Genomic DNA, 9,002 nt, shown 5'->3' with positions numbered 1-9,002 from the left:
AACATATACCTACCTCTCCGTCTCTGCTGATTGGGAATGATTGAGATTTCTCTTGCACAGCTACCAGAAGACTTACAACTTTCAGACAGGTTGCTCACGTCAAATCTACGTCTTCAAGCTCAGTTGGAGTCTGCGCAGTAACGCTCAGCATCACCGGGAAAGAGCTTCTAATAGACTTCACTGGTCTCCGTCCAGAACAACGGGACCTGTTGGTCCATTTCTTTAACTGTCTATGATCCCACCCCGATACACACCTGTTAGCTAGCCGCGAGCTCTATTGTTTACGAAACCCGTTTCCGGTTACAAACGCGGCTCTTTAGCTCGCCTTTCCACATCATAAACTCCATAACTAACCCCCCACAGCTTCAGTCCACCATACACACGGCAGAAGGAAACCGTCTGTTGTCATTTTTACCGAGTACCAACCTGGAAAGCAGAATTACGGCGTCAGAGAGTGAGAAAACAAACCGCCATCCTCGTCTCCAAAGAGTGTCCGTCACCTGGGCACCGTGGTGTACCGATACCCGCACATTGGTTCCGCTTTCTTTGTTCCCCCGCTACGTTAATATTGCTCACCAATAAAATTTGAAATTCGTACTAAACGCTACGCTGGTTATTATGTTATCCCTTAAGGGTGTATCACACATTCAAGCTGAAATAAATGTGGCCAAATGCTAATCTATGCACGCTAAAAGTAGTGATTATTTACATGGAGTCTGGGGGAGATATGCTGCTCTATACACGCTAAAAGTGGTGATTATTTACATGGAGACTGGTGGAGATATGCTGCTCTATACACGCTAAAATAGTGATTATTTACATGGAGTCAAGTGGAGATATGCTGCTCTATTCACGCTAAAATTTGCACACATAACTCATTATCTCACACACACACCATACACTCCCCAATCCGCCCCGTATCCGTCTGTCTGCCTCGATTTCGTGTTTCTCGCTCCCTCTCAATGCCACCTCAAAAAATTCCTTCATGTGTCCACATGAACTGTGTTTGCATTACCTTGTGATGTTTGTATTGTACCATGTTGCTGTCTGCATAAATCCTTTTCAGGGGGTGTGTGTGGCGGTGCTTGGATTAGCAGCGGCCCAGAGGCATGCTCCAAACGGTATTTCGTTGCCTTGTACCTGTACTTGTGTAATGACAATAAAATTATCTAAAAGTAGTGATTATTTACATGGAGTCTGGTGGGTTTGGGGATGTGATTTCGGGGCTGTTTCATGTTAAACTAAAAGGATCTTACTCTTTAACTTAAGGTCTATCTCTGTAGGGATCCATCCCATAATGTTGTCACACACTTAGAATAATAATCTGAGTCTGTCAGAGACAACAACACAACCTTTAGTGGACGGAAACTTTACCTTTTAATTAGGAGTTGAAACACACACACGAGGAAGAATACATCCATCAAATAATCAGCATGTGGCCTTGTTTTATTGAACTCATTTTGCATTAAGTTGTTCCACATTCCCCGACATTTAAAACAAGTCGATCATTGATGTTATTCTACAAGTCAGATGAATAAATCAGCCAACCCAACTCCCTACGGACTGAGCTACTGCCACCCCTTGAAGTTATCACTTTGACTTTTTTTGGGAGGAGGGGTGTATCAATCTCAGTAAAGAGAAACAACTGATTAATGAAATCATGATATGATCAAATGAACAAATGATGAAACGTATGGATTTTTTAAAAAGCATTTAGAAACAAACTATATGATGATTGTTTATAGAAACATTTGTTTTCCACATTTTAAATATATTACAATATGATTTAAAATATAAATGACATAATAGTGACCAATACCAGTTGATTATTTATTAGATGTGACATATCATGAAGTGTTTTAGTCAAACAGTTCAAATGTTGATAACCAGAGATGAAGTCAGATGAATGTTTTTGTGTTTGAGTCTCAGATCTGCTTCACAGTGCAGAGTGTGTGTGATGGTGAACAGACTGAACTTTGATTTCAGCAGCTGATCTTCAGTCAGTGTTTCTGTCCACAGGAGAGACTCTCAGTCCTGCAGAGGACACAGAGACACTGAGGAACCAGACCAGACCCCAAACCCAGGATAGAGAGGCTGAGTGAATGTGGTGTTGAAGGTGTGGAGGTGGATCAGTGAGTCAGAGGAGACTGTGTAGAAGGACAGAGAACCAGCAGGGACGTCCACATACACTGTTACTCTGTTAGAGACAGAACAGGAAGTGAGGACTGTTTTTCTGTTATTGTGCCAGACAGAGTAACCATCTTCATCAGAGCAGACCAGACTCCAGGAATGATCATTAGATCCAAACAAACAGTCTTCACTGTCTCCTTTCCTTCTGATTCCTCTGTAACTCACTGATATATCAACCTCTCCTCTCCTCTCGACCTCCCAGTAACAGCGACCAGTCAGACCATCTCTACACAGCAGCTGAGGCCAGATGTCAAATCTGTCTGGATGATCAGGATATGACTGATCCTCCTCCACATTTGTCACCTTCCTGTTGTTGTCAGACAGTTTGAGGTCTCTGTGTACTGAGTTTCATCAGATGATGGAGTTCTACTATCTGTCCACTAGATGGAGCTAACTGACCATCTAATGAGCTGAAGATCAGCAACTTGTACAGCAGCAGGTATCTCTCCAAGGGGCCTCCGTGTCACATATTACTTTGATACTTTAAGTAGCCTACATTTAGCTGTTAATATTTACTACCTCAGTACTTTTTTTTTTAACACTGCTTGTTTTTGTCTGACATTTACCTTTACATAAACCGCTCCCTCCCTCTTGGGTGAGGAGAATATCTCCAAATTAAAACAATAAAAGCATCTTTCTCCTGAATGCAGGGGCCTGTTGCACGAAACCAGGATAAGGGATTAAGCCGGGATATTCAAGTTATCCTGGATGAATTTAGCTTGGACTCGGTTGCACGAAACCAGATTGAATTAAACCCAGCCAAGTAACCATGGAGATTTATTTTTTGCGGCTAGCCTGGTCCAGAGCAGGCTAACAGCCAGGCTAAAATTAATCCTGGAGTCTCATGTGTCAAATCAGCTGCGGCTCTGATCCTAAATAAACATGTTTAACAGTTATTCCGTTGTCTTCTGCATGTGTTCTGCTTTATTTTTATTAACATGCATTAGCCTACTTTTCACTATTGTTGTGAGTTTGATTTAAACCCTACTACAGCTGTTTAGATGTTAGAAATGGGTGCACTGGCACCCTGATGCAAAGTGGGACTTTTCCCGGTGGGGTACTATTTCGAAGCTGCCTGGCGTGCGGCCGCTGCCCGGTGGCTGCTGCCTGCCGGCGGACCTGCGCATCACGTCAGTGTCCACTCTCTCTGTAAAAGTAGAGATGAGCAGATCAGCGTCCGTGGTCTCAGCTTCAGGTTTACACAGGACGCGCTCCGAAGATTAAGTTAATGTAGCAATATTCCCAGATGATAATAATGTAGTGATATTCCCAGATGATAATAATGTAGTGATATTCCCAGATGATAATAATGGCAGACTGGTCAGAGACCAATACATTCATGATTCATTTTCTTGTTGCTTGTCCTTCTCTAATAAAGGACAGTTTGTGTTACTCCTTAATATGTAGGCCTAATGTTTTTTTATTATAGCTTGTAAATGTCTCTGATATTGTCTTACACATTATATTTTTTAATGTTGAGACATTGTGGTTTTATTGTCATTTTGTGGGTTGGTCCGCTTTTATTTTGAAAGCGCTGTTTTCTTCTTCTTGTATTTTGTTTGACGCTACACTTCCTGTTACACACTCTTTTCCATGTGGTGCTCACGCATCGTCGGAGCGAAGGTAAAACCTGTTAACATGTTTGTAGTTTACATATTTGTCAATTTGAGTCTTTTAAGAGAAGGTTTACCTTGCGATTTACCTTATTAATCTTTTAATGTTTGCACATGGTATTTCTAAGAGCTCCAACTGTGAGGACGTCAGGCTAGAAAGCATACTAGCTAATGGACAGACACTTGATTAGCGCCCTTGGAGAGCGGAATAAGGTATGATTTAATATGTGAATGTGATTAATATGGGAAGATGACTTAATATATGTATTGTTTGTGAATCTACATTGAAACTTTTTGTACTTCTGTTCTCTGTAGTTTTCACGGTGTTTATATGGTGCCTGGTGCTCCTTAAGAGGAAGAATAAATTGACACCCGTTTGAAACTCTCTGCGTCCGAGTCCATGAATCCGAGGGGCCGCTACAGTGAAAACTTACCGGTACACCAGCCCTGCCATCCCTGGTGAGAAGCTGACGCCATCACGTCCGTGGTCCAACTACCAACGGATACTAGCCAGTCTACGTCGCTTACATCCAACTACTGCACCCAGGCAAGACTTAAAATGGACAGCGTGCTTAAGGTACAACTACAGTCGTAAAAAGAGACACTGGATGCCAAGCAGCTAAGCTGGAAGAGTACAACTTCTACACACGCAAGTTTACAGCACAACTAAAGGGACTTAAATAATAACATGGTGTTGTAAAGTCAAATTAACTTGCAAGCTAATTCCCAGTTCCTAACACTTCTAAAATGGTGACTATATTAAGAAACTGGCCCATGTGCTTGTGTCATGTCTAGGTATGAAAAGGTTTAAGGGTGAAATTTGTTGTTACTGTTTTATGCTAAAAATCTTTTGAATGTCCATAATCTGTTAATGCTTGACATGAACGTTACTCTGTGGTAAAAGATAACTACAGCTTACAAGTGTAAATTCAAGCATAAGACAATCAAAGGCTAAACACGACTTAAAGCAGTAGCGCAAACCAACAAGATGTCACATAAAGACACACCATGCAGGTCCAGCTCACGTGAAAGAAAGTTAACAGAGAAAGGCCAAGAGATGCATGACCAAGACATCCGAAAACGTGAGAAAGCATTTAACAAGGCCTATGACTCTTGGAAGCTGATAGCAAGGGAGACTAGGACAAAATTAAAAACCCTCTGTTCATTAGAAGACCTTAATGAATTACAGCAAGACATTGAAGCAAAGCATAATGACGTAGGCCAGCAGTATGAACCTATCCTACGTAACAGTAACACCACACCAAAGATTGTAAAGAAAATGGATGCCTGTGTTACGCTAACAAAAGACATTTGTGAACTCATAAGTAACCGTCTAGAGACTATTAACCGAGATTTTAATGACCAACTTGAGAAGGAAATAGTAAGAGAAATATTAAACAAAGATGGATATGGGTCTGTCTTTGGTCATACCAAAACTGAAACGGTGAGCTCTGCCAGTACCCACAGCAGTAAAGCAGATGCACAAGCAGAGCTTGCAGCTAAGCTGGAACAATCAAAAGCCATGAAAGAAATCCAAGCGCAGCAAGCACATCTTCACAAGTTAGAAGGTGAATGGAAACTTAAAGAGGCAAACATGTTGGCAGCTATGAAACAAAAAGAGGTGGAAATGCAACAACAGTTGGAACAAGAGAGAGCCAAATTGCAGCAGTTACAAGCAGTAAAAGATGTCGCCATAGCAGCAGCTCGTGTGAGAGCATATGACGATTTTGAAAGTCTTGAGAACCATGATGAGATTAATGACAACATTAACTCTGCTCTGTACAGAATGGAAACTGAACCTCGATTAAATCCTGATGCTGCATCATTCCAACCTCACCAAGCTGTTCCTGAAGTGACAATGACTCAAGAGTCCGTCAGTCTAGCCCAAGCAATCGCCAGCTCATTAAGCATGAACCGCTTGCCAGTCCCTGAACCAACCACGTTTAGTGGTAACCCTTTACAGTTTACAGATTGGAAGATGTCATTCATAGCTCTTATTGACAGAAAACCCCTCCCACCAAGTGAGAAGATGTTTTATCTCAAAATGTATCTCGCAGGGGAGGCGCGCAAAGCTGTAGAAGGTTTCTTTTATCGAGATTCAGAGAGCGCATACAATGGAGCATGGAAAGTCTTACAAGACAGATATGGGAACCCGTTCATCATACAAAAGGCTTTCAGAGATAAACTCATGAGATGGCCAAAGATCAACACAAACGATCCACTAGCATTACAAGAGTTTGCTGACTTCCTCCAAGGCTGCACTGAGGCGATTCCACACGTCAAAGGTCTAGCTATTCTTAACGATTGTGAGGAAAATCACAAGTTGCTCAAAAAACTACCAGAATGGATTGTACGCAAGTGGAGTCGAATTGTTGTAGAGGAACTTGACACATCCGAAAGCTATCCAGATTTTGCATGCTTCACAAAGTTCCTGAGTAAAGAAGCACGGATAGCCTGTAATCCTATTGCTTCTCCGTTGTTGATACATTTTAAGACCACAGATGAAAGATCACCAAAGAGAGCCAAAGCTCTCAACACAAACACACAGACAAAGAGTTTTGCTCAAGAGAAACAAGAAACAAGTGGCAGTAAATCAAAATCACCTTGCTCTGTCTGTAAAAGTGAAGATCACATCATCACCAAATGTCCCACCTTTGCAGAGAAGAGTGGTGAAGACAAAAAGGCATTCATCTATGAAAATCGGCTCTGCTTTGGATGCTTGAGGAAGGGTCACATGACTAAAGATTGTAGAAGGCGACACACATGCAACATATGCAGTTATCGTCACCCAACCTGCTTGCATGAAGACAGAAAACAAAGACCTGCGGAAGTAACAACGAATAGCTCAACTTCCACAGAAAACCATGCAAGCTTGGAAACGCACAAGGTTGTATCCCATGCATCAACACAACGCGCTTCTGCGACCTCAAGTATTGTCCCAGTCCTTGTGTCTTCAATACAAGAGCCACACAGAGAAGTACTTACATACGCGATATTGGACACACAGAGTGACTCAACGTTTGTTTTAGAAGACATACTTGAAAAACTGAATGTTGATGCCCAATCAGTAAAACTGAAACTGAGTACTATGACGGCTATTGACACAATCATATCTAGCAAGAGTGTCCATGGTCTACAAGTTCGAGGACTGCATTCTAAGAACCACATCCAAATACATCAGGCCTACAGTCGTGACTTTATCCCGGTGGACAAGTCCTACGTCCCAACAAAAGAAACAGCATTACTGTGGCCTCATCTCAGACATTTGGCAGATAAACTGCCACCCCTTCAAGACTGTGATGTAGGGCTCTTGATTGGATATGACTGTCCAGCAGCACTAGCTCCCCTTGAAGTTATCATTGGGGATAAAAATCAACCATTTGCACAGAGATCAGAACTAGGATGGAGCATCATAGGCTCATCAAACCCTCACCTAGACAGACAAGGAAGTCAAAGCTTTGTGCACCGGCTCACAGTAAAAGAACAGTCAATCCCATCAGTGACAGATGTTCTAAAAGCCCTAGAATCAGACTTCATCGAGAGAACTTATGAAGATAAATATGTGTCCCAGAATGATGTTCATTTCATACAGTTCCTCAGTAACAGCAGCTTGAAGGATCAGCCTTCAACCCGGCGTGGTTACCTTTCTGTCATTGCCTCACTTTATGACCCACTTGGATTCATCACTCCATTCAGTCTAACTGGAAAACACGTTCTTCAAGAGCTGTGTCACAGAGGCATCGGATGGGATGATCCACTCCCAGAAGACATGAGACCACGGTGGGAGGATTGGATAAATGGACTTCACAAGTTGAAAGAGGTTTCAATTCCGAGATGTTACCACCCATATGACTTTAATAACATTGTCAGAGTAGAGTTGCACCATTTTGCCGATGCCAGTTGCGTAGGATACGGTGCATGTTCTTACCTGAGGTACAAAAATGACAAGAATGAAGTGCATTGCAGTCTCGTGTTTGCGAAAGCAAGGGTTGCACCCTCGAAGGTCACAAGTATCCCGAGGCTAGAACAGCTGTGGTTGCTACAAAAGTCAGTGTCATGTTAAAAGGTGAACTTGACATAAAAATTGATGAAGAGGTTTTCTGGACAGATTCACAAGTTGTGCTTGGGTACATTAATAATGATGCTTGTAGGTTCCACATATTTGTTGCAAACCGTGTTCAGCTGATAAGGGATAACAGTGACCCCAGTCAGTGGCACTATGTGGACACGGCAGAAAACCCTGCAGATCATGCTTCACGCGGTCTTTGTGCTTCAGGCATTCATTCCACAAACTGGCTGAGAGGACCAAAGTTTCTCTGGGAGCATGAATTATCTCTAACACCCAGCGCTCCATCAGAATTACTCGTTGGTGATCCAGAAGTCAAGACAATTCAAGCGCTTGCAACAGAAGTCAAAGACTATAATGACATTCTCAAACGTCTAAGTCAGTTTTCCTCCTGGACAACAATTCTTAAAGTAGTTGCAAGAATCAAGAGGCTGGGGCCTAAAAAGAAACAACACAGTGAGTATGTGACTGTTGAAGAGCGTGAGAAGGCTACAGATGAAGTGATTAAGATCGTACAGCAGCAAGCCTTCCCTCAAGAGATAAAGATGCTTCAGAGTAAGAAAGACCTTCCAAAATCAAGCTCGCTTTTCCGGCTCGACCCTATCTGGTCTGAAGGACTCCTCCGTGTTGGTGGGAGATTGAAACAGTCATCGCTCGGCCACAAAGTCAAGCACCCAGTCATCTTACCAAATAACAGTCACATTACTAAGCTGATCGTGTCCCATTTCCACGCTAAGACATGCCATCAGGGTAGAAGCCAGACTTTAATGGAGCTTCGTGTCAATGGATTCTGGGTAATTGGTGGGAGCAAGTTGGTTGCTAAGATCATACACACTTGTGTGTTTTGTAGGAAACTGCGACGACCTACAGAAAGACAGCAAATGGCTGAACTTCCCAAAGAACGTGTCGAAGCCTCAGCACCTTTCACATATAGTGGCATGGACTGTTTTGGCCCTTTCATTGTAAAGAAAGCCCGCAAAGAATATAAAAGATACGGCTTGATTTTAACCTGTTTGTACTCAAGAGCTGTTCACATTGAAATGCTTGAAGATTTGTCAACAGACTCATTCATTAACTCATTGAGATGCTTCATCAGCCTAAGAGGAGCTGTTCAGCAACTACATTGTGATCAA

This window comes from Etheostoma spectabile, unplaced genomic scaffold (genome assembly GCF_008692095.1).
Source record: "Etheostoma spectabile isolate EspeVRDwgs_2016 unplaced genomic scaffold, UIUC_Espe_1.0 scaffold00569515, whole genome shotgun sequence".
In the NCBI taxonomy this organism is placed as follows: domain Eukaryota; kingdom Metazoa; phylum Chordata; class Actinopteri; order Perciformes; family Percidae; genus Etheostoma; species Etheostoma spectabile.
This window is presented reverse-complemented; position numbering follows the sequence as displayed.